The 23,731-nt window shown below is 41.9% G+C and overlaps 1 protein-coding gene across 2 annotated transcripts in view; it reads left to right on the top strand.

Annotated features, from left to right (window-relative positions):
- The window catches only part of sh3bp4a (SH3-domain binding protein 4a), a 44,628-nt gene that overhangs the window by 13,612 nt on the left and 7,285 nt on the right, over nt 1–23,731 (top strand). The gene's annotated exons all lie outside the window — the stretch shown is intronic.

Genomic DNA, 23,731 nt, shown 5'->3' on the forward strand with positions numbered 1-23,731 from the left:
TTAATCAACGGTTCCCAACCCCCGGGCCTCGGACCAGTACCGGTCCGTGAGTTGTTTGGTACCGGGCCGCGAGAGTTAAGGCTCAGGTGTGAAATGTATAGTTTTCAGGGTTTTTATCGGTTTTCAGCGTTATTTTGTTATCGTTTTGATCGTTAACTCGGTTTTCCTGGGTCTTTTCACGTGTGTTATGAATAAATTTCATTTTTTTCGGTACCGGTACTAGTTTTATTTTGTTGCATTTATCCGCGACACCTTAAAGGCCGGTCCATGAAAATATTGTCGGGCATAAACTGGTCCGTGGTGCAAAAAAGGTTGGGGACCGCTGCTCTTAATTGTTGTGACACGTGTTCGAAATGCAAAGAGGTGCGCTCGATTTGCCACACGGAGCAGCGTGAGAGTAAAGCACGAGGGAGGGGCTAATAATCGGCTCAGTCATTTTTAATGATCGTTGAAAGCCCAGATCGTAATCGTGATTAAAATTCGATTAATTGAGCAGCCCTAGTCCTCATCCTGCTGCTTCTCCAGTGAGTCTGTCATCCAGTTTCACATCCAGTTTCACTATCTTGCTAGTGTTGGTCCTTGTTGGTCTGGAGATCTTGAGGAACCTCCAGCAGATGGAGGACTGGTTCATAGTCAGCTACTTCAAGTTTACTGAGGCTGCAGAGCAAAAACAGGATGTCCAACTGCAACAACAGTGCTAATGAATTTGGAGTTTTGGACACTTGAATACCTGCCTAGGTATTCTGTTTGGCCAAAAAAAAAAAAGACTTGCAGGGAATGTTTGAAAATGCTCTTTTCTCAGGCACTGCCTTTGAGTGCAAGACATTTAAACTTGAGTGCCTCCCATTTTCACCAACGTACCATGGCCTCATTCTCCAGGACTGTGCACTCAACAGTTGTGAAACTCCATCCTTTTTGTCTACAAAAGGTGAGCTTAAAAAACAAAAATCTTACACTGTCTATTAGAGAATGAGGTCTTGTCCACAATGGGAAAGTCATTTAGCTACAAACGTATTCAGAAATAGTAATAATGCTGATGACAAGTTTTGGAGCTCAAGGTGACATCTTGAAAAAAAAGCAGCAAATTCTCACATTTAAGTTGGAGGAAAAATGGACACTTCGCTGCATAATCCCTTTGGAATAATGCAAGTTCACAATCGATACATTTTCCGTTATCAGAGCTATAACATAAAGGCGTGAAATGAGTGCCATTCCTCTAATCCTCCAACAGTTATAGACTATTGAAGAATATATTCAAGCTCAGCAATTCATGCACTTCATTAACATATCAATAAGTATGGGCTTTTATTCTGAAATGTGGCATATTACAAAGTGTGAGAGGGCTGTCAGTTGATTGCTGCATCATTAGGTTTGCTCCCCGTCCCTCTTCCCCGCTGTTTTTCTTTCCCTTTCTTTCTCCCCTTTCTTTCCCCAGTCAAGTCTGTCCCGTATTTAACAAGTGAAAATAAAATAAAATAAACAATAAAAGGTGAATCAAATAGACCATTACGGCAAGGCTGGGGTGGTCCATTTGGTAAAGTAAATCCGTAAGCCAAACGGGACAGGCAAAAAAAAAAAAAAAGGTTTGCTCTGTGGTGGCAAAAAGAATCATGTCTCTCAGCCAATCAGAAGAAGTCGCCATTTGATTTATTGCTTCTTTGCTGGAACAGCCATCAACATTATGTCTATGCACTACTGTAGTAGCCCACAGTGTGACACAGTCTTGGTGTGAACTGGAAGGATTTGAGAGTGCGTGCTCACGCACATGAATGGTAAACAACTCATCTTAGAGCCTGAGGTGGGCTCACAGTGGAAACGGCCATCACATGAAAAATGAAGGCGAAAATAAGGAAGAAAATCCTGTAAAGGGAAAGCACTGAAATGAACCTTAACATCTGCAGTTTGGGGTAGGAACGGCTCTGTGACGCACATGCAGGGCGGCCTTGATGTGTTTTTCTTCTCCAACATTGCTGGCACCCTGGGGGAAGCAAAAGTAGTCCTGAGACATTTCCATCACCAAACGGCATTATTCTGAAAGTACTTCTGCGACTGCTGCTTATCTGAGCAGAGTTGATGAAGCGTGCACGCGCTGTTGCTACAGCTCGGTGCGACTGCAGGTCACGGCCGCCGGAGCAGGTTGAGGTGAAACGCCTTCCTAAATGGGATTTAGAAGTGTAGCTGTTGCTCATTTTCTCCTGATGCATTCTCCCTCACTGTTTTGTTTTGGGGTTTTTTTCCAGGGTAACTTGATTGTAGCTGTATGGCTGTAAGTCATATCATCAGCCCCATAATCAGCCATCCTGCAGAGGAGGAGCGCTCTTTTATGTTTCATAAAAGGCTTTTATTCTGGTGAATACCTTCAGCCCCTGTTTAGAGCTGGGCGATATAAGATTTTTTCATATCACGATATGTTTTTTTTTTTCATTTCAGGCGATAACGATATCTATCACGATATAAGCCAAATAACTATATTTGTAAGATTTAAATGTGCCGTTGCTCACAAGTAAAATGTGAAATAATCAGCAGCTTGTTTTTATTTAAATATTTATTTCCCATAATAAGTTCAACAGGGTAGATGTACTTAAGGAACATGAGACTTTTTCAGATAAATAAAGGCAAATATTGCAAACTACACAAAAGGCAGCCGCTAAAGCGTTTAAGTTTCAAAATAGAACAAACAAATGGTAAATGGCCTGTATTTATATAGCGCTTTACTAGTCCCTAAGGACCCCAAAGCGCTTTACATATCCAGTCATCCACCCATTCACGCACACATTCACACACTGGTGATGGCAAGCTACATTGTAGCCACAGCCACCCTGGGGCACACTGACAGAGGCGAGGCTGCCAGACACTGGCGCCACCGGGCCCTCTGACCACCACCAGTAGGCAACGGGTGAAGTGTCTTGCCCAAGGACACAACGACCGAGACTGTCCAAGCCGGGGCTCAAACCGGCAACCTTCCGATTACAAGGCGAACTCCCAACTCTTGAGCCACGATCGCCCCACAGACTAAATTGTCAATTCCACTTAGAAACAAAATATTAATTCTAAAAATAAATCTTAGTTTGTTTTACAGAAGAACAGACAAAATTTACTAACTTTTGTCAATATCAAATAAACTGAGAACTAAAAGGAAATTCTCAATCTCTCCTTGTTGTATAGCTGAGCTTTTCAAACAGTTTTAACAGTTACTTTAGTCTGACAAAAGCCGAATGACGAATTAGCGCTTCCAGTCAGAGACTGAGGCTACGTCCACACGTACACGGGTATTTTTGAAAACTGAGATTTTCCGTTTTCGTTTTAAAAAATAATCCCGTCCACACATAAAGGCAGAAATGAAGGAAAACGCTGCTATGAACATGCCAAAGCAGCAGGTGGCGCTAGATTCCTAACCGTGAAGAAATGTTGGCCAATCAGAAGTCTAGAAGCCTCGGTGGGAAAAAGTAAACAAAGCTGGGGCATAGAAGCAGAACCGAGTCGTATGTGTGGACGGACAGTAACTGTGTGTATATGTAAGCATTTAAACACTGCAGAGAGTACAATTAACAGTAACAGTATTGTAGAAATTCATTTCACCGAAACAATAACGTGGCGCACAGTGTGACGTCAAAAAATGTGCACACCTTTGACGCTGCCCGTATTTCTCGTCCACACGTAAATGCAAAAACGGAGTTTTTAAAAATCTCCGTTTTCAGTGACCAATAACGCCGTTTCCGTGTGGACGAAAGGTGCAAACGCATAGAAAAATCTGCGTTTTCAAAAATACCCGGGTACGTGTGGACGTAGCGCATGCACCAGTTTATTGTATTTCCAGACTTGCTTTCGGCACAATTTACAGTGCACGCTACTCTGTTTTTTGTCAGACTTGAAATAGCCGAAATACCTTCACACTACGGAACTTCTATGGCTCTTCCGTTCGACAATCTCTCCGGCATTGGAACCATCATCTGTTTTCTCTTCGGTCACACTCGGTTGATTTTTCTCACACTCATTTCCTCCATTACCCGGGTGGTACGGTGGCTGGCTGCTTCCCAAACAAATACACATGTGCGGCTTGGCACTTGTGCTGTACGTAACAAGTCACGTGACGTGAAGCTGCAGCTGTGATTGGCTCGGCTCTGCGCTACGTAATTTGGATTGGCTGTTTTTTGGTTTTTTTTTGGTTTGGTTCTTTTTAAGAGGACAAGAGCGGCGAGGTCTATCGCGATAGTTTAATTTTTCTATCGAGAAAAGGTTATATCGCGATACATATCGTTATCGTTCTATCGCCCAGCTCTACCCCTGTTGAAGCTTTCCAGTTTGCTGTGTGGACAAAGTGTGTCTTGGCTTTCTTATCTCTGAGCCAGACTTCATCCTTGACTCCACTAAACTTTTTTTTTTTTTTTTTTTTTTTTAAATCTTCGCAGAAAAATGAAACAAATACACGCACGTCTGTCACTGAAGTCCAGCAATTTCCTTTCATCACCAAGGACAGTTAGAAATGTGTCCCGCTGACCTCAATAGAAAGATTTGTCCACATGGTTTACAGAGTTAGACTGATGTATTATAAGGGTTGTTTTGTTTTTTCTGTGTGATCTAGCTGAATGCTGCTGCAGAAAAACAGCCTTTGACCTGTTTTGACCAACAACAACCTAAAAATGTCTGATTGCTAAGCTCTTTGAACTGAATTACACTTAAAGTCTCTTTGAAAACTGAAATCTCATAAAACTAGCCTGTGTCTCAGGCCTAAAAGCTCACTTTAAAAACATATTTAAAGATTTAAATAATACACTACCGTGCAAAAGTATTGAGCCAGCCTTGAGCTATTGTCTTGAGCAATAGTTTCTGGCTTTCTGAAGGTGTTTCAAGGTTTTTTGGGGACATTGGTTACTTTTTCACTAATTTCCAGTCCAGTCGTTGTACTTGCACATTGTTTGTTTAAGCCACTTAACAATTAAAAAAAAATATGACAGGGGTGACATAGTGTTGTGTTTACACATAAAAGACAACTTGGCAAAGAACCTTTTTTAAAATTGTATCTTTAGGCACTTTGTCAATAGCAGCCTGTCACAAAAGCACAATTTTCACGTTTCCCAAGTAGCTGTTACTAAACAAGGCAAACAGGGGGGAGCTGAGGTATCCCAAATTACACAAGAACTGGAGTGAAAATCTGTGGCAACAGGTCTGATGGAGTGATGAATAAACATTTGATGTTTTTGGTACAGATCATCTTCAATATGTACAGAGGAGGTGAGGATCTAAAAACAGTGATCCCAAACACACTGCCAATGCAGTAAAATCATACCTGGATAGAAAAACACACAGTGGAGCACTATCAGTCATGGATCGGCCTCCCTGAGCCCGGACCTCAACATTATTGAAGCAGTGTTGGGTCATCTTGAACAGAACAAAAGGCAGAAACATCCAAAGAAGAGCTCTGAATGCCCGTCAAGAAGCCTGCAGAACTATTCCTGAAGACGACTTAAAGACGTGACAAGAAAGCTGCCTAAGAGAGTTTATGATGGTGCAAAGAAATTTAAAGAACATTTATACCTTTTAAGTACTCATTCATACTCTAGGTCAGTCTGATATTTAAATTTTGACTGTAACTTTTTGTGTTCCTCACTAGAAGAGGTTAAAGTCTTTAAGTTTCAATTTTCCTCTCTGTAAATTTTACTGCCTCTTTTTGCCCTCCACAGTGGATTTAAGGCATGGGCTTCTTTATAGTTTGATAATTCACAGGGAGCTGGTTGATGTTAATATGAGGTTAAGTATTGCTGAAAACAGCTGGCGGCAGTTGCAGCAGCTGGTGATGAACTGTGAAAACCAGGATAAATTAGGTTTATGTGGCAGAGAAACAGAAAACCCATCTCACAGATCCAAAATGATAGTAAATATTCCTCGTTTACATGCTTCAAATAATTTGTGTTTATGTATCAAAGAGTTTTTTTCTTCTCCTCTCACTTAAACCAAAACATGTTGTTGACTAACTCTGCATTTGGATGATGGTAGCGTTGAAAAACACGAGTCTGATCTCAGTCCAAGCATAGAAACTGCAGATCGTCTTAGTGCCGGTGTTGGTATGCTTGACACCCTCATCTTTCATCAAATAAATAACCAAAGAGATACTTTATCTGAGTGAATACAACTTTGAAAGTTTAAAAATTTACAGATGATAAAAGGTGATGAAGTCAAAATATATGTTATTGCAGTACTCATCATATCACAAAATGCTAAAAACTACAGTAATATCGTATCGTGGGTGAAATATTGCGATAGTATTGTATTGTGGTGTGCCTGGTGATTTCTGCTTCTATTGCCATCAGTGATTCCAGTGAGGAAAACATTAGGTGGGCTACACAATATGGAAGATAACCTGGAAGTTTGAATCTTTCTTGGCAGGCAGGTTTTTATATATATATATCAATGAATGGACAGATTTCCAATATCCAAAATGTCTTTTCTTGTTTTGGACTTCAGGTAATCATAGCTTCTGTGGGTTTGGATAAGGTTTGGCTGCACAACAAGATGGCTCAATGAGTAGATATTTCAGTATTTAACCAGCTGCCTGAAGTGGTGCTTAATTTTTTATGTGCATTATACCGCTAGTCATTATCTTTTATCTTCCAGAACAAAGGCGTTTGACTTTGGTACTAAATTTACATCTTTTATGGTTTTGCCTCATAGCATTGGTTTTTTTTATTGGACAAATGAGACTGAGTATTATGATGCTGTCACCATTTGTTTGCCTAATTTGTCTGTTCAGTTGATGAGGTTTTATGGTGTATTTGTCATCATACCCTGAACACAGCTCATGGACTCCTTAAAACTATCTCTGGGCTTTATGTCCAGACTCATCTGGACCTTATTGCCTCCTGTTGTGAAAAATTCCTGCTGCAAGGTTTTCCCCAGAGAGCGGTGAATTGTGTTAATCAAGCTGCAGGAACAAAAGACCTGAGGCTTGAATTACCAGATCTTCTCCTCAAAGGAAAAAATTGCTCGTCTTATGTAATTGTTACTCAACAAAACACTGAATGAGAACCAGCGGCTTCAAAATCCTCGATTAACAAACAAGGCATTCATTGTTTTCTCTGGCTTTTACTTTAGCTGGACGAGATCTGCAGGAAAGAATGCCAGATCCACAGTAATCGGTGTGTCCGAATCAGGATACAACCAGCAACACAGGGATTATATGACTAAATATGTTGTGGGTTTCCTATAATCAAATTTAGGTCATACTAAAGGTCACTTGTGTATGTTAATGACTTCCTTGGACAGATGTGTGAGGAAAGCAGGATGAACAAAGACGGGTTAAAGATTGATGATCGATGATGGGTACAAACTCTGGAAGTAAGTATCTACATCTTGATGGGATGTTATTGGTTCATTGTGCTGCCCTGTGGTTTCTGTTATAAGAGAGGAGGATGGAAATTATCCTTTGAGGGAACAGTGTGAGAGCTGATAAAGTGAAGAAGAAGAATTTTAGACATGAGTTGGTAAGAACAGGTTCCTTAAGTGGAACAAGTAAATTTAAAGTTCCAAATGATCTGATTTTTGATAATAGCATTTGAAATAACCCTTCTGAAATGTCACATTAACATGATTCCTCTTTATAACTGAAAAAGAAAAACACTCCACGTAGCTGGTACGAGGGGTAGTGGAGGCTCAAAAAACACCTGACAGTTTGGAAAAAAGTACATCTTTTTACTCTGTGGTTGGTTAGGCATCAAAAGCATTGCGGTTAGGGTTATATTTCAGCGTAAAAAAGAAGATTCTCCTCGACATCAAATGTTTATTAAAAGTTCTAACTCGTGTAAAGGTGACAATACTGGTGCATGTTTTACATACCCTAAAGCTTGCTTGACTTTGAAATGTAACTATAGGCTGCAACAGCTTGCACAAACAAGTGGGACTGCTTTCTGCTTCACTGATTGATGCCTCTCGTGTCTGTCAGTAGATAAGTGGTGAGGCTTTTAGCTTAACCTTTAAAGAGCCAGCCTGGCAAATTATAGCACACAGGTATTCCAAGTCCTTTTATAAAATTAAACATAAGCAGCAGCCAGGTGCTGCTAATCAAATGCACTTGATTAAGTGTGAGCACCTCTATGAAAGCAGAAGGTTTGGCAGTTTGCTGGTCTGAAGCATCCAGGAATGGACGTCCCAGCAGACCGTCAGACTGTGCAGTGCCCAGAGAAAGTGCAAAAATACAAGAGCTACATCTTAGACTCTACAGACCTCAGTTAGCATGTTAAATGTTAAAGTTCACGACAGCTTGTTTAGGAAAAAGACTGAACAAGTATGACTTGTTTGGAAGGAGAAAGGTTCATCTTGGTAAAAAGAACATGGGAGCACAGCTTAGGTTTGCAAAGTACAGACAGAAAACAAAGTGGAGATGTTTGGCTACAGTACACAAACCCAACTCAGCTTATCAGCACAAACACCTCATACCAGCTGTCAGCACGGTGGTGGAGGGGTCATGATTTGCGTCAGACTATGAAGTCCTCTGTATACCAAAGTATTCTAGGATCATATGCGAGGCCATGTGTCTGAATGCCCAGACCAAAATGGGTCACGCAACAGGATAATGATCCAAAGCACAGCACCAAATATACAACAAAATGAATGAAAAAGAAAATAATCAGAGTGCCTCAGTGCCCCAGGCAAAGTCCAGACCTCAACCAGATTGAAAGGCTGTTGCGGCACATACAGCACCTCTCATCCTGTGACAGCTTGTATAGGCTTCAGTCTAAATGCAAACCTAACCAGGAAGTGAAAGACAAACTAAAAAATCTATTTGTCTGAAAACAAAGTGCCAAACAAAACTACTGAATCATGGAGTCCAAATCACAGACTCCAGGCTGTTGCTAATTTGAATTAATGCCATTAAACACAGTGTTCATTTTGTAAATTATATTCCCTTTTAAGGTGAATACCTAGTGACTGACTATTAGGCATGTAGCTTTTCTTCAGTTTGTGATTCATCATGCCTGGTTTCAAAAATCAAAATGCAGAAATTCAAGATGAGACTTTGCTAAGCAATGTTTAATGTCACACTGGCTGGAATTATCTTTTAAATTAAGTCACAAGATTGTTCAAAGAAAGAGCGTGTGCTTAGCTCCCATAATTCTCCTCTCACTCCTAATTAAGGTGCCATAATTGTTCCACCAACATTTTCTTTTAATCCATTTTTTTGGATCTATTACTACTTATTTCTCTTCCTGGCTCCCTCACTCTCTTTATTTTCTTTGTGAGCCCACACAGCAGCAGAGTTGAAAAGATTTCTCAGGATTTTTTTTCCCTTTTCGCTCTTATTTCTGTTGCTTTTTCTCCACAGCAGCAGTCATTACAGGAGGTCTGAGATGCAGCAGGAGGTCGAAACAAGAAAGAAAGAGTGAGGGGGGCAAAATATAAAAGGAGGAACAGAAAAAAGTAGTAGTTTATGAACTATCCCCCAAACTCCCTTTGCGTTAAATTGCTCAGACCGCTGCGCAGTTTATCATTTTAGCCATGTGCACTGGAACAACTTTTCATTTCTCTATGGCATTGTGTGAACGTAGAAGGTTCAGTGATGAAGTTCAAGCCGAGGTTTCCTCTTCAGGGGAATAAAAAAATGGCCAAAGTGGCAGTTCCCCCCCCCCCCCTTTTTTTTTTCTCCAACTGCTGTGTCCAGGGTATGTTGCCAAATAAACGCATCATAATGCACTTCTCAGTCACAGGGGCACATTTGCACCAAGGCAAGACATAAGCAGTTTCAGGCGTGCTGGCACAGCTGGATTTTTTTTCCTGTATGACACAATCACAGTAAAAATCTTTTGATGATGTGCACAAACTGCAGTAAGAGCCTCCTGCTACTGCTCTGCAAATATCCCGCTGTCTGCAGCTTTCTCTTGAGTTCCTGCTCTGCAATACTTAAAGCTGATCTGCTTATGTAATCGCTTAAAATATATCCAAATCTTTTTATTATCTTAGACAGTTTTCATTGAACAATAGCTGCACAAACAAAGCCCCGCTAATCTTGCCGTCTTTAGTCTCCAGCATGACCGCACATGTGTTCAAGTAATCAGTTTAATGCAAGACAGGGAGAAAATTACACCAGAGAAGCAACAAGCTGCAAACTAAAAGGGGGGAATATGGCAAAAAAACACTAGAACTTTTTGTCTTTAAGAAAGTCAGAGATTTCTGCTCTAATTTCCCAGCTCCCTAAAAAGGGAGAATATTCCTGCAGAATAAGCACTCTTGGTTCAGGATTTACAGCAGCCCTCTCCTCCACTGGCCGACAGGTGTTCCCATGTGAAATGCGAGCACAGGCATTGATCAGGATGGAGCTGGAGGGCTTGGGAGCACCTGACACCAACCCGGCAGATCTTTTTAACGCCCTGTATCGAGTTGCAAAGGCAAAGGACGATATGAGAAAGCCGCCCCTTATTCTTGTCAGCAGGGCAGAGTAGCTCAAAGGCCAGGAGGCCGTCTTTTAATAATAGATCCGTGCATGGAGGCGGGGAGAATCACTCCAGAAGGGGACGTAATCAATCCTCCGAACTGAAACCAAGGCCATTAAACTAAAGAGCAATGGCACCACAGCTCAGAAAAATTAGGCTTCTTCATACATGCACAGTCTCTTCCTTCCCCTGTGACAGCCAGTAAAAATCAGCATGTTAATTAAGCGATGAATATTTGAACAGACTGATTAACCAGAACAGGCTGCAGCAGGTTTGTTGGACCTCAAAAGAGAAATGTGTTTGAGAAACATTAGATCCTCTGCAGCTAAGAACCTCACCTCCACACAAACAAAGAGTGTTTTTTTCCAAATAAATCCTGGCCAGTTTGTGCTAAGAACCCTGCAAAGAGAAAAGATCCAAGTTCTTGATGAGTCTAATAAAGTAACTTTAATTCCTGTTGGGGAATCAGCTAGAGGCTTCTTCTTCAACCTCTTAACACCCACAGGGTTTCTTGAGAACTACGCAGAGGTAGCCAAGCTTTAGGACTCAGTGGCACAATCCCAGGGATTGGTCATTCATCCCCTGGCAAGTTGCCAGGTGATAGCAATTGCTGGTATTTCATTTGTTTTAATTTGCCATTTTATCTCTCACACAAGGTGTGCTTTGTCAGTGTTAGATCTTACGATATAATGGTCTCTTTTTTTCTTTTTGAGCCCACATTAATAGGTTGAAGGGTTGGTACTGTATGTAGTAGACCAAGTGAACTTTGTAAGTTAGGATACCTCAGTTCATGTCTCGGTTAGGAGCTTCTTGTTTTACTTTCAGGTTTGGCACCAAGAGCTGTTCACCTAACTTTAAGAAAAGATTGTGATTTGGGTTAATTGGAAACCTCTTAATCACATCAGCCCTGTATATAAAAAATTACTCATTGATTTAAAGTATGATGCCCAGGGGGCCTCATCTGTAATGTTGATAAGAGTTAGGCCAGCCACTTTGACATACTGGGATTATATGACCAAAGTGATAAATTAAAATATATAAAATATTGAGAAATGTCATGAAACAAGTTTATCAGTTCAGTTTTAATTTTTGTGTTTTAAACAGAAACTAATTTCTCAGTTCACATTTAAAAATTAAACCTAACCTTCTATTCAGGGTAAAGCTCACTATTGATCATAAAGTAATCTTTGTGTTGGCAAAAGCTGCTTTTGCTCTTTTAATATGAGGACATTTAATGGTTTTGGCTGAATGTTTATTAAATTTAATGTCATTTTATGATAAAAATGACAAAATTGGGCAAAAAACAACATTTGTCTGTTTGCTCATCTGTCTGAGATACTGTTGTCCTTCAGCTTTTTCTGTTTGTATTTCTGTTCTCATCTGCCTGTATTCATTTTCATTTTCTCTGTCTGGCTCTCTTTGCTACCTGTCAGTATTATCATCCGCCCTGCTCGTGCTCACCCCCTCTTTCCCTGCCGCTCTCCTGTCAAAGCTTTTGGAAGTGGAGCTCATTTATCTGACAGCCGCTCGGTCAGCTGTCAGCTCCGTCTGTCCGTCTGCTCCGGGGTCTTCCTGCAGCCCGCTACTATCTCCTACAGTTTCAGTGCTTCAGTCACTCGTGGAGCAGAACGTTTTCTATTTTTGGTTCATAAACACGTTGTTAGTTAATAAGCTGGAAAAACCAAGCTCGACATTGGAATTGGATGAAGGAATGATGCATCAGTTATTTTGTAGCTTTGTAGACTTTGCTGCTGTTTTGCTATCAGTAGTGGAGTTCCTCAAGGATCCAGTCGTGGTCCTCTAATTTTTATGTTATCAGTACCATGAAATGGTACAATTCCTCAGATGTAATTTTACCAAAATGTTTAAACTTAATATTGGTATTGTGCATATTTTAGTTTGTAAACGTCATACAAGGTAGGCTCTTTAAATACTGTATGACTTCCTTCCTGCTTTTATGATTTTAGTTGTTTTTATTAACTGACATAGCTGTATCAGTCAAAGTAGTACATTAAAACTGATGTTTTTCTTTATTATAGGCATTTTTATTAGCGATAAAATAAAAATACAAAGCAGCATTATTTAGTAGAATTAAGTCCAGAAAACAAAAAATGTCCCCAAAGACAAAATAGAGAAGGTAGTGAAATGTAAATGACTCCAGCTGGTGCTGAAACAACAGCTGACAGTGTCCTTGAGCAAGACACTGACCCCTCACCTCCATCTGGTGCACACTGAGCATGTGGTACATATCTGAGAGTTGGATGACTATTATCTCTTTCCAGAAACCAAAAAAATCCAGGACTGCCTAATTCCTTTTAAGATGCCTGTTGCACTCACTGGTTTCCCAGTTTTCTTATGATCTCATGAACCACCAGGTCCTTCCTGCTTTAATCCTTTCTGGCTTAAAATAACACACCTCTCCTACATTTGTAGGAGCTCCAGCCTTGCATTCAAACACATCATGCCATTTCTAGACAGCACCTGACATGTTTGGATAGCCTGGCCTGACCGACACTATATTTAGGCTGAGACCTGCGTGAAGCCTGAGTCAGCAGATGGAGGACGTCACAGTGAAAGGCCAAAGTACTCATCAGGCAGGTGTTAGAGAGAAAATAAATTAACATCTCAGTTTGGTTTGAAAAGACTGACCTGAACATTGTAGGTGATTCAGGTTAATTAATCTTATGGCAGGCCTGTAATCTGCATTAGGAAAGACGGAGGAGGTAAAGAAGTTTAACCTCCTAGGACCTGGCGTCCACATATGTGGACATCACATTTTGGGATGTCTAGACGGAAATACTTAATTTTTCTCTACAAAGGCCACTTACGAGGACATTATACTGCCACCGTTCTATCAAAATTTAAAAACAATGTCCTCATACGTGGATCTCCTTTGACTCCGAAACAAAAATTAGGTAAAAAGAAAAAATTTGGTAATTCTTTGTTTTTACATTCCTCAGGTCCCAATCAACCCAAATAGCAAAGAAAAATTTAAAATGCATGCCATGAAAGAGTTCAGGTCTTAGGAGGTTAAACTAGGTTATTGTAATTACTGGTAGTTACATGGTTCTGGAATTATAAGGTTAAAGGATTAAGTATTTTGGTTTTGCACAAGCTGTAAAATAAATCAGATGGATTATTATAGTAAACAAAAACAAGGCTTTTTCTGGGTTCACCAAATTAAATCAAGGACTTTGGTATTTGTTATATTTAACTGCTTTCTTAAAGGTTAAACCAGCAGGGAGAATTAGACCTGCAGTTATTTCTAAAGGGCATGAATTTTATTAACCTTTATGCTCACATTTTTGCAGCTGTTTACAACAATAATTTCCAACAAGAACAATAATAGTGGCTCAATAGTGGCTCAAGAGTTGGGAGTTCGCCTTGTAATTAGAAGGTTACCGGTTCGAGCCCCGGCTTGGACAGTCTCGGTGGTTGTGTCCTTGGGCAAGACACTTCACCCGTTGCCTACTGGTGGTGGTCAGAGGGCCCGGTGGCGCCAGTGTCCGGCAGCCTCACCTCTGTCAGTGCGCCCCAGGGTGGCTGTGGTTACAATGTAGCTTGCCATCACCAGTGTGTGAATGGGTGGATGACATGTTGTGTATAGCGCTTTGGGGTCCTTAGGGACTAGAAAAGCGCTATACAAATACAGGCAACCTCTGTAGAGTCCAAGTATGACATCATGTTACAAGTAGTGACACTGACCCTACACTGCTATAGGCTCAGTGTCGCTGCTATAAAGTGTTCCTTTTATTTATTTAATTTTTGAGCAGTGCATTTATATGGAAACTTTATTGTCCATCAAAGCTAAACCACATCTAAGTGTAATATTTCAAATATCTTTCTCTCAGCAACAATTTATTGATGTGTTCACTGGGAAGCTGAGTGTAATAAGCTGTTGGTATATATCTTATGCACAAGGACTCGTTTGTTGGAAGTGATCATAACCCCAAACTGTCATTTATCAATACGGATGGTTATTCAGTTATATTTTAACCTAAACAATCATCTTTTTCTAAACACAATGAAGCACCTTTTAGTTCCAAAATTTAACCAAGTAGTTGTTGCTGCAGTCAATTAGTTTTAGTAGCTGTTGCCTAAACCTGTCATAGAGTGTAGATAATGGACCCAAATGGAGACTCTTGAGACTAACAAAGCAAAAAAATCTTTATTTTGGTATAGAGGAAATCCAAAAAAGCTAAATAAAACAAAGCCCACCAACATAAATAGAAGTTATACTGTGGATAAAAACAGGAAGAGTTAAAGACATCACAATAAAAGACAAGGCGAAAACTGAGGCCAGACATACAGCCAAGTTGATAAGGGAAATTAGGAGCAGGTGGGTAAACAAGCAAGCATAACTCAAGTGACACAAGGTACAGGAAGTAAAACTAAACACAAAGCATAAGCGACAAAAGACTATCAAAATAAAACAGGAAGTAACAAAACAGCCCAGGTCCACAAACAGAAATTTGACAATAAGATGCAGGGAACACAGGGAAGAGATGATAACTATAACCTATAACTGTCAACAGGAAAAACACTTCCCAAGTAGTTTATCGTACCTAAACTTCACTGGGGTGTTTTTAGAGCCCAACCCTGACCCTGACCCTGACCAAGAGCTTGTTACCACCTAAACCTAACTGAGGCTTTTCAGTGGCTAAACCCAATCGATTCATTGTTGGTCCTTAATGTTAAACAGTGGGTGAAAGCAAACATAAAAGCGAAAACTAAACTAAACAGTGAGTGAAAAGGTTAAACAAAGTGCAAAACACAGAGGTCCAAATGGAAAATGAACCATGGCTGAAGAAGCTCATTTTGGCTGCTGGTATTCCCAGTCTCATTCTTTCGGTCATTACCCAGAGCTCATGACCATCGGGGTGAGATGGAGTGTGCCACAACCAATAGAGCTGACTCTTGTTGCACCATGAAATAGTAGGAAGTGCACAAATAAAAACTGTTTATATATCTATAGTAAAAAACATCTCGTCTTTCATGTTAGCTCCGTATCATTAAATGTCAGAAATTGCAGAAAGCTATAAGACCTGTAAAATGAAGCCTCTGGGCTGTCTTCTAGCATTTGATATCAATTATTAATCAATTACTCGTAAGAAATGAATAATGAATTAGTTCAGTGGTTTTCAATGGAAACCACTTTCCAGTAGCAGCACAGTGAGAGGTTTTACTTTACCCCTGATTACATGTCGGAGGTTTGGTTTCATCTGAGCTGAAGTGAAGCTCCTGCAGTTCCTCATCTCATCATTTCCCCTGTTTTTCACTCCCTGACCCTCTGAAATACCCGATTTATGAAACAGAACTGACAGTTTTTATCCGCAGTTAGAAATGCACAAATTAAATGCTATATGCACGCTCATATATTGAATTAAAAACCAATAGCAACACATTTGATTTTTTGGGTTGGGGTGTGTGTGTGCGTGGGGGGGGGGGGGGGGGGGGGGGGGGGGCTAGTTGTCTAGAGACTACAACCCTTCTCTTTTGGCTAAGGTATTAAGATGCTTAGACTTCAAAGGCTTTGATCTGATATCAGTACACAGATATACAAAGGATGGTCATTTCTTGGGGTAAAATCAGGCAGCTGATGTGTTGTATTTCATTTAAAATGTTATTTAAATGGCTGACTTGTACATCTAATTAGTTTTGGTGGTGTAAGTAACAGTGTTTGTACTCCACAGCTAAAAGTTGTTTTCATTTCTGATCAATCATTTAATTTCTATAATATAAATATCCAGCAGACGTGAAAAATCAGTGTCACACTGTTTCCTCCAATGAAAGAAGTATTTTATAATTGCAGTTGAAAAGCAAGAGCACGTTTGATTGGTAATCTAGGTGGCTATTCAGTGTCAGTGATCAAATACCCACCAAGCTGCAACCTCAGCTCTTCTAGTGGCCACTTGAGGCTGGTATTTTTATAAGTCATCCATTTGGATACAGGAGTTAGCCAAAACCAGTGGATATTTTATATACAGTCCCTGAGGAGAACATTATTAGTATTACCAGACGTCCTATTAAATTTCCAGATACTGTATTTGTTACATTATTTGCATGCATGTAAATTTGGATTCACTGTGTTATGTGGTGAACTTACTTGCCTGGACTGTAACATTCATCCTCTCTCTCCCCCTTTGCTGTCATAAAACTCCAGTTTAACTTTTCTTCCTTTATTTTGATAGAACTGCTCCCCAGTTGTTAGACCTGGTGGTGCAGTAGTTAGCACTGACACCTCACAGCAAGAAGGTCCTGGGTTCAAATCCCTTGGTATTCTGTGACTGTAGTTTGCATATGTCTGTGAAGGATCGTAGTCTAGGGAGCTTGGAAAGAAAAGCATCTGGACTTTTTTTTTAAGTTGCTTGAAAACATCTTCAAGCAACTTAAAGAAGTCCAGCTGCTTTTCTTTCCAAGCTCCTTAGACTGTAGTTTGCATCCTTACTCTGTGCTTCCATGCGATTTCTCTAGAAACTCTAGCTTCTTCCAAAAGACATGCAGTGTGGTTACTTGGTGATTCTGCATTGGCACATCTTCATGTGTCAGCCAATATTGCAGCACCAAAACACATGTGATGGTCCGGTGTGAGAACCACACGGCCAACCACAGGTTTACACAGTTCTCCAAATGATCCGATTTTTACAAAAACCTTTGAAAACCAGGTACGCAATGTGTTGTATGTGTTGTTTTTAATGTGACCGTCAGTAAATGGGAAAGAAACTGCACAACCTCTCATTCCTGTCATGTTGTTTTGGTAGTTTATTGTGTATCACATAAAGTCAATGCTTTAGTGTTACAGCAGAGTGAGTGCAAGTCAGATAATGTGGCAGCAGGCTGTTGCTTATCTTGAATCTGAATGCGAGCGACAGGGAGAGAATGAGAGAAAGAAATTTGATCTTTTTGATTCAGATTAGAGTGTTTTGGTGGCTTGAGACTGTGTGTGTGTGTGTGTGTGTGTGTGTGTGTGTGTGTGTGTGTGTGTGTGTGTGTGTGTGTGTGTGTGTGTGTGTGTGTGTGTGTGTAAAGCTTTGAAGCTGCAGCTGACTGACAGGCAGGCAGTAGAGAAAGCTTTATCAAATTTTGTGATGCTCTTGTGTTCGAGGTTTTCTCCTAACAAACTGAAATAATTATTTTTTTTTGGCTGGATAGTTCTCAATTACAAAGCTCTTTTCTTTGAAACGGCTTGCATAACAGCACAAAACTTGAAATCACTTTACAATATGAGGCACAGATATGATAACAGATGTCGTAGAAAAGGTATCAAAATGGTTTTATTCAAGATAGTGGGTCAAGAATCTTTTTAAAATGTACAAATGATGTTCAAAATCTGATATTGTTTACATTTAAAGTAAAGATTGAGCATAAATTAAAAACAGATTTGTTTGAATAATAAAGTTTTATTTGGGTTACATGCTTTTATTATCAAAGGTACTTTTGTATTTACTATTTGTAGCATGTAATAATATTAGATGTATATTATTAAATATACATTAATAACAAGGTAGCAATGTTTTAAGTAAGTAAAATGTATTTACTTATTTGGCATTTTTCACAGATTAAACACAGGAAATAAAAGTATAGCATATCATTGTAATGTAATACAACAATAAAATACAACATAAAGCAAGAAGTTAACAGAAAAAAGTTTTAAAAGTGCATGCTTCTGTTTAACTTTAATATTTCCTTTTAGCTAATCCCATTTGATTAATGAGCCCCATATTTTACAGTTCATTTCCTAAAAACATTTCCCAGTGAAGTTCCTGTTAAATAAATGGTTATTACTTAGGTAATAGTTAAAAAGTTATCATAGATAGTAACCTGGGTGGCACATATTTTAACGTTAGCTGTTTAGCTACTAGCAATTACCACATTAGCCATCTTATTATTATTCGGGTTGTGGCATAGGCACTATAGCAGATGTTCGTAGCTACGCTGGTTTCTGAAGTCTTGTTTTGAACCCTCGAGTTGGGCGTTTTTTGTCAGGATGGCGAGCTGCTTTCCTATAGACTTCTTGAGAACTGTAAGTGTTTTTGCAGCCACAGCTGTTGCCATCTGGTGGCCTTCATTTTTATGACTTGTCCATGTTTTATGTCATCTGTGGATACCAGCTGCCACCTAGAGCTAATAATAGACTTATAACATTAATTTTGGGGAGTTAGGCAGCAACCATTATCACTCCTGGCTTTTTTAAAGAAGATAATAATTATTTGTGTGTATAAAGTGTTTCTCTTAAAGTCCCAGATTGAACCTGAGAAAATACCAGAAATGTCATGGTGCGGGGTCGTTGACCCAGCGTTTTGTGTTTTATAATTATTTTCCTCTGTTCTAGTTATTCTGATTTTGGTATTCTGTGTCCTCCCCCCTTGTGTCCGGTTCGTGTTCTAGATTTCCTGTTTTATTCTGAAGGTCTCTGTCTGTTGTCACTGTGTTCAGCTTGTGTCCTCCAGTCATCATGTGTATTAGGATCAGCTGTTCTTCCCTTCTGTGTGTGATTACCCGATTACCTTGTGTGTGTATATTTAGTGGGTGTCGTTCTGTGTTCGTTGCCGGCTCGTCTGCGTTCGTCTGCATTTCTCTGTGTTCCATGGTGTTTCGTTCCTGTCTCTGCGTCGCTCTGCCCCGCACCCCTTTTGTATGCTCTCAGGTTTGTTATTTAGTTCTCCCAGTTTAGGTTTCTTCAGTTATTTTGCTTGCTTGCCACTATCCCACCTTGTAAATAAACGTCACACTCTTCATCAGTCAGCTGCCTGCATTTTGGGTCCTTTTCATTCCTCAACACGACTGCTGCCCCAGCCGTGACAGTACGAGCCGACCAAACATGGACCCAGCAGAATCCGCACCTTCCCAGGAGTTTCGGGAGGAATTAATTGACTCTGTTTCAAGGTTGGTTAACCTATGGCTCGAACGTGAGGGAGAGGAATTTCACCGCGCTGTAGAAGCCAGGCTAAAGCAATTACTGTCTCCTCACCCCTGGCTACTGGGCTGTCTTCACCCGCTCTTACAGGACTTCATTCTGAACAAACTCCATCTTCACCCTCCAGCTGCTACCGCTTCCCGACCCAGCCCGGCGGTGAATGTTTTGCACTGCCCGCCGGGGAATCTGCGGCCCGGCCCGCCGGATGTGGAATTACCCGGCCGGTCGGAGCTATCCCCGAGAAGGAAGCGACGTTCACGCCGCCGACGCCCATCGCCACAGCCGGGTCCCGAGACTTCTGAGTTGCCGGCTGTGGTGAGTGGAAAAGACACTCTTTCTGTTTCGCCAGACCTTGTGACTGTTTATACCGGGGCTGTGTTTTTTGAGTTAGCTGCCCAGCCAGAAGCTCAGTTAGCTGCCCAGCCAGAAGCTCAGTTAGCTGCCCAGCCAGAAGCCCAGCCGTCACCTCCATCACATTCAGCCTCACTACCCATAGCCCAGTTACAGTCACAGCCAGACTTATTACAAACTATGTTACAGTCCATTGCCCAGTCAATAGCTCAGTTGGTAGAGGAATCATCAGCCTTATCGTCAGATCAGTCTCCAACTTCACCACCATTATTTTCCCAACCTTTTCTTCAGTCGCCCTCAGCTCGGCCACCTATTCAGCCATCATCTTCACCTACTCCTCCGGTACAGCAAGCTATGTCTATTCAACCCATAAAGAACTGTTCTACAACCTCTAATCCTAAGCAGAGAGACAAACCACACAATATTGTTATCAGTCCTCAAAAACTGGCCAGTTCAGAGACTGTGACGCACTCCAGGGCCTCCCCAGAGGCTGAGTTTCAGCCCACTCTGGACCCCTGGAGGCTAAGAACCCAGCTGAGGACTGCACCCGGCTGTCGCTGCCTGAGCAGGGTCAGTGCTCCGCGCAGCTGCAGTCAGCCATGTGTGTGCCAGGGGCCCCTGTGCCCGCTGGTTCAGTGACTGTTTCCGCTGGGGGTTCTGGAGAGCCCGGCCAGCCCGTGCTCTTCTCTGCTGGAGGGTCCGAGGGACCGCTCCAGCCTCCTGTCTTCGCTGGGGGGTCCGAGGGACCGCTCTGGCCTGCTGTCTCCGCTGGAGGGTCCGAGTTACCGCTCCGGCCTGCTGTCTCCGCTGGAGGGTCCGAGGGACCACTCCGGCCTGCTGTCTCTGCTGGAGGGCCTGATGGACCGCTCCAGCCTCCTGTCTCTGCTGGAGGACCCGAGGAGCCCGTCCAGCAATCTGCCTCGTCTGCTGGAGGGCCCGAGGAGCCCGTCCAGCAACCTGCCTCGTCAGCTGGAGGGCCCGAGGAGCCCGTCCAGCAACCTGCCTCGTCAGCTGGAGGGCCCGAGGAGCCCGTCCAGCAACCTGCTTCTTCACCTGCTTCACCACCTGCGGCTCCTATGCCTGGTCCAGCTTCAGCCACGCCTGGTCCAGCTTCAGCCACGCCTGGTCCAGCTTCAGCCACGCCTGGTCCAGCTTCAGCCACGCCTGGTCCAGCCTCCACTTCCACTTCATCCTCTGCCTTGCCTGGTGCTGTGGGGGCCACGCAGCCTTTGGGCCCCAAACTGCCACCTCGACATCAGTGGTCATCTGCCAGGCTGCTTGTTGTCTGCAGCCAGCCCTTGGAGGGGGGGTACTGTCATGGTGCTGGGTCGTTGACCCAGCGTTTTGTGTTTTATAATTATTTTCCTCTGTTCTAGTTATTCTGATTTTGGTATTCTGTGTCCTCCCCCCTTGTGTCCGGTTCGTGTTCTAGATTTCCTGTTTTATTCTGAAGGTCTCTGTCTGTTGTCACTGTGTTCAGCTTGTGTCCTCCAGTCATCATGTGTATTAGGATCAGCTGTTCTTCCCTTCTGTGTGTGATTACCCGATTACCTTGTGTGTGTATATTTAGTGGGTGTCGTTCTGTGTTCGTTGCCGGCTCGTCTGCGTTCGTCTGCATTTCTCTGTGTTCCATGGTGTTTCGTTCCTGTCTCTGCGTCGCTCTGCCCCGCACCCCTTTTGTATGCTCTCAGGTTTGTTATTTAGTTCTCCCAGTTTAGGTTTCTTCAGTTAATTTGCTTGCTTGCCACTATCCCACCTTGTAAATAAACGTCACACTCTTCATCAGTCAGCTGCCTGCATTTTGGGTCCTTTTCATTCCACAACACGACTGCTGCCCCAGCCGTGACAAGAAACTAGTCTACCAAACACATTGGTTGCCTACCTTACCAATTCTTATTTCATTAGCAATGAAATGTGGTGCCAAGTCACCAGAATCACAGCACTGCCTCAGGCAGCCTAAAAATATTTTCTTTTTTGGGCTTTTTTGCGCTATCTAAGATATATATATATATATATATATATATATATATATATATATATATATATATATATATATATATATATATATATATATATATATATATATATTAGCTATAGCGTACAGCCTCAGCACCCTGAGGCTGTACGCTAAGCGGAAGGAAGGGGGCCGGGGACTGGTGAGTGTCAGCACCACAGTCCAGGATGAGACAACGAACATCCAAGAATACATTGGGAAGATGGCCCCAACTGACCGAGTGCTCAGTGAATACCTCAGGCAGCAGAAACCCAAGAAAGAGGAGGGAGACGAGGAACCATCATGGAAGGACAGGCCCCTGCACGGTATGTACCACCGGCAGATAGAGGAGGTGGCTGATATCCAGAAATCCTACCAGTGGCTGGACAAAGCTGGACTGAAAGACAGCACAGAGGCACTAATCATGGCAGCACAAGAACAAGCTCTGAGCACAAGATCCATAGAGGCTGGGGTCTATCACACCAGGCAAGACCCCAGGTGCAGGCTGTGTAAAGATGCCCCAGAGACAATCCAGCACATAACAGCAGGGTGCAAGATGCTAGCAGGCAAGGCATACATGGAACGCCATAATCAAGTGGCCGGCATAGTGTACAGGAACATCTGTGCCGAGTATAACCTGGAAGTCCCGAGGTCAAAATGGGAGATGCCCCCAAGGGTGGTGGAGAATGACCGAGCTAAGATCCTGTGGGACTTCCAGATACAGACAGACAAAATGGTGGTGGCTAACCAACCGGACATAGTGGTGGTAGACAAACAGAAGAAGACGGCCGTAGTGATCGATGTAGCGGTTCCGAATGACAGCAATATCAGGAAGAAGGAACACGAGAAGCTGGAGAAATACCAAGGGCTCAGAGAAGAGCTCGAGAGGATGTGGAGGGTGAAGGTAACGGTGGTCCCCGTGGTAATCGGAGCACTAGGTGCGGTGACTCCCAAGCTAGGCGAGTGGCTCCAGCAGATCCCGGGAACAACATCGGAGATCTCTGTCCAGAAGAGCGCAGTCCTGGGAACAGCTAAGATACTGCGCAGGACCCTCAAGCTCCCAGGCCTCTGGTAGAGGACCCGAGCTTGAAGGATAAACCGCCTGCAGGGGCGTGCTGGGTGTTTTTTATATATATATATATATATATATATATATATATATATACACATATATATATATATATATATATATATACACATATATATATATATATATATATATATACACATATATATATATATATATATATGTATATATACACACACACACACACACACACACTAGGGGTGCAACAATACATGTATCTGTATTGAACCGTTCGATACAGTGCTTTTGGTTCGGTACACATATGTATTGAACGATAGAGCAGGGCGATATGACCAAAAATATTTATCACGATATACATTTGAAAATTTGCGATAACGATATAACTGACGATATAATTGACGCTAGACAAAATACTTTACAACTCCACAACTTTATTAGTGCAAAAAACCCCATCAATGTATTTTCACTTAAACAAGCAGCTGTTTTTTATGTGCATTAAAGTTGTATAAAAACGTAACAGTGCAAATTCCTTGCTGACAGTCTAACCAAAAGGCATTTCCAGTGGAAAATGGCCGACATATCCTCAGCATAACCATGTATAATATCCACAAAACTTAAAGAGCTTATACACACACAATACGGTAATATTATGTTGAAGCGCAGTACGTATCACTCCACGAGGCGCCTGCCTACGATAACCGTAGTGCTCTGACAAGCCATCAAGCGGTGCGGCTTTGTAGCTTAGCAAAGTCGTACTCAAACATTTTTGACAGATTTTTGAGCAGGGTACCACATAAAATCGGTTCGAGGTCAGTAAGCACAACCAGAATTCATACATAAGGCGCACCAGGATATGAGGGGCACTGTCGATTTTCAGAAAAATCTGTGTATCTGACCGACCAAAGCTAAACCAGTTCCACACCACTGAAGTTGCAGCATTTTTACAAACCAATTCTGGTTCATCCGTTACATTCAACGAACCGCTTTCGCTCTTCTCATCC

Source organism: Maylandia zebra, linkage group LG23 (genome assembly GCF_041146795.1).
Source record: "Maylandia zebra isolate NMK-2024a linkage group LG23, Mzebra_GT3a, whole genome shotgun sequence".
Taxonomy (NCBI): Eukaryota; Metazoa; Chordata; class Actinopteri; order Cichliformes; family Cichlidae; genus Maylandia; species Maylandia zebra.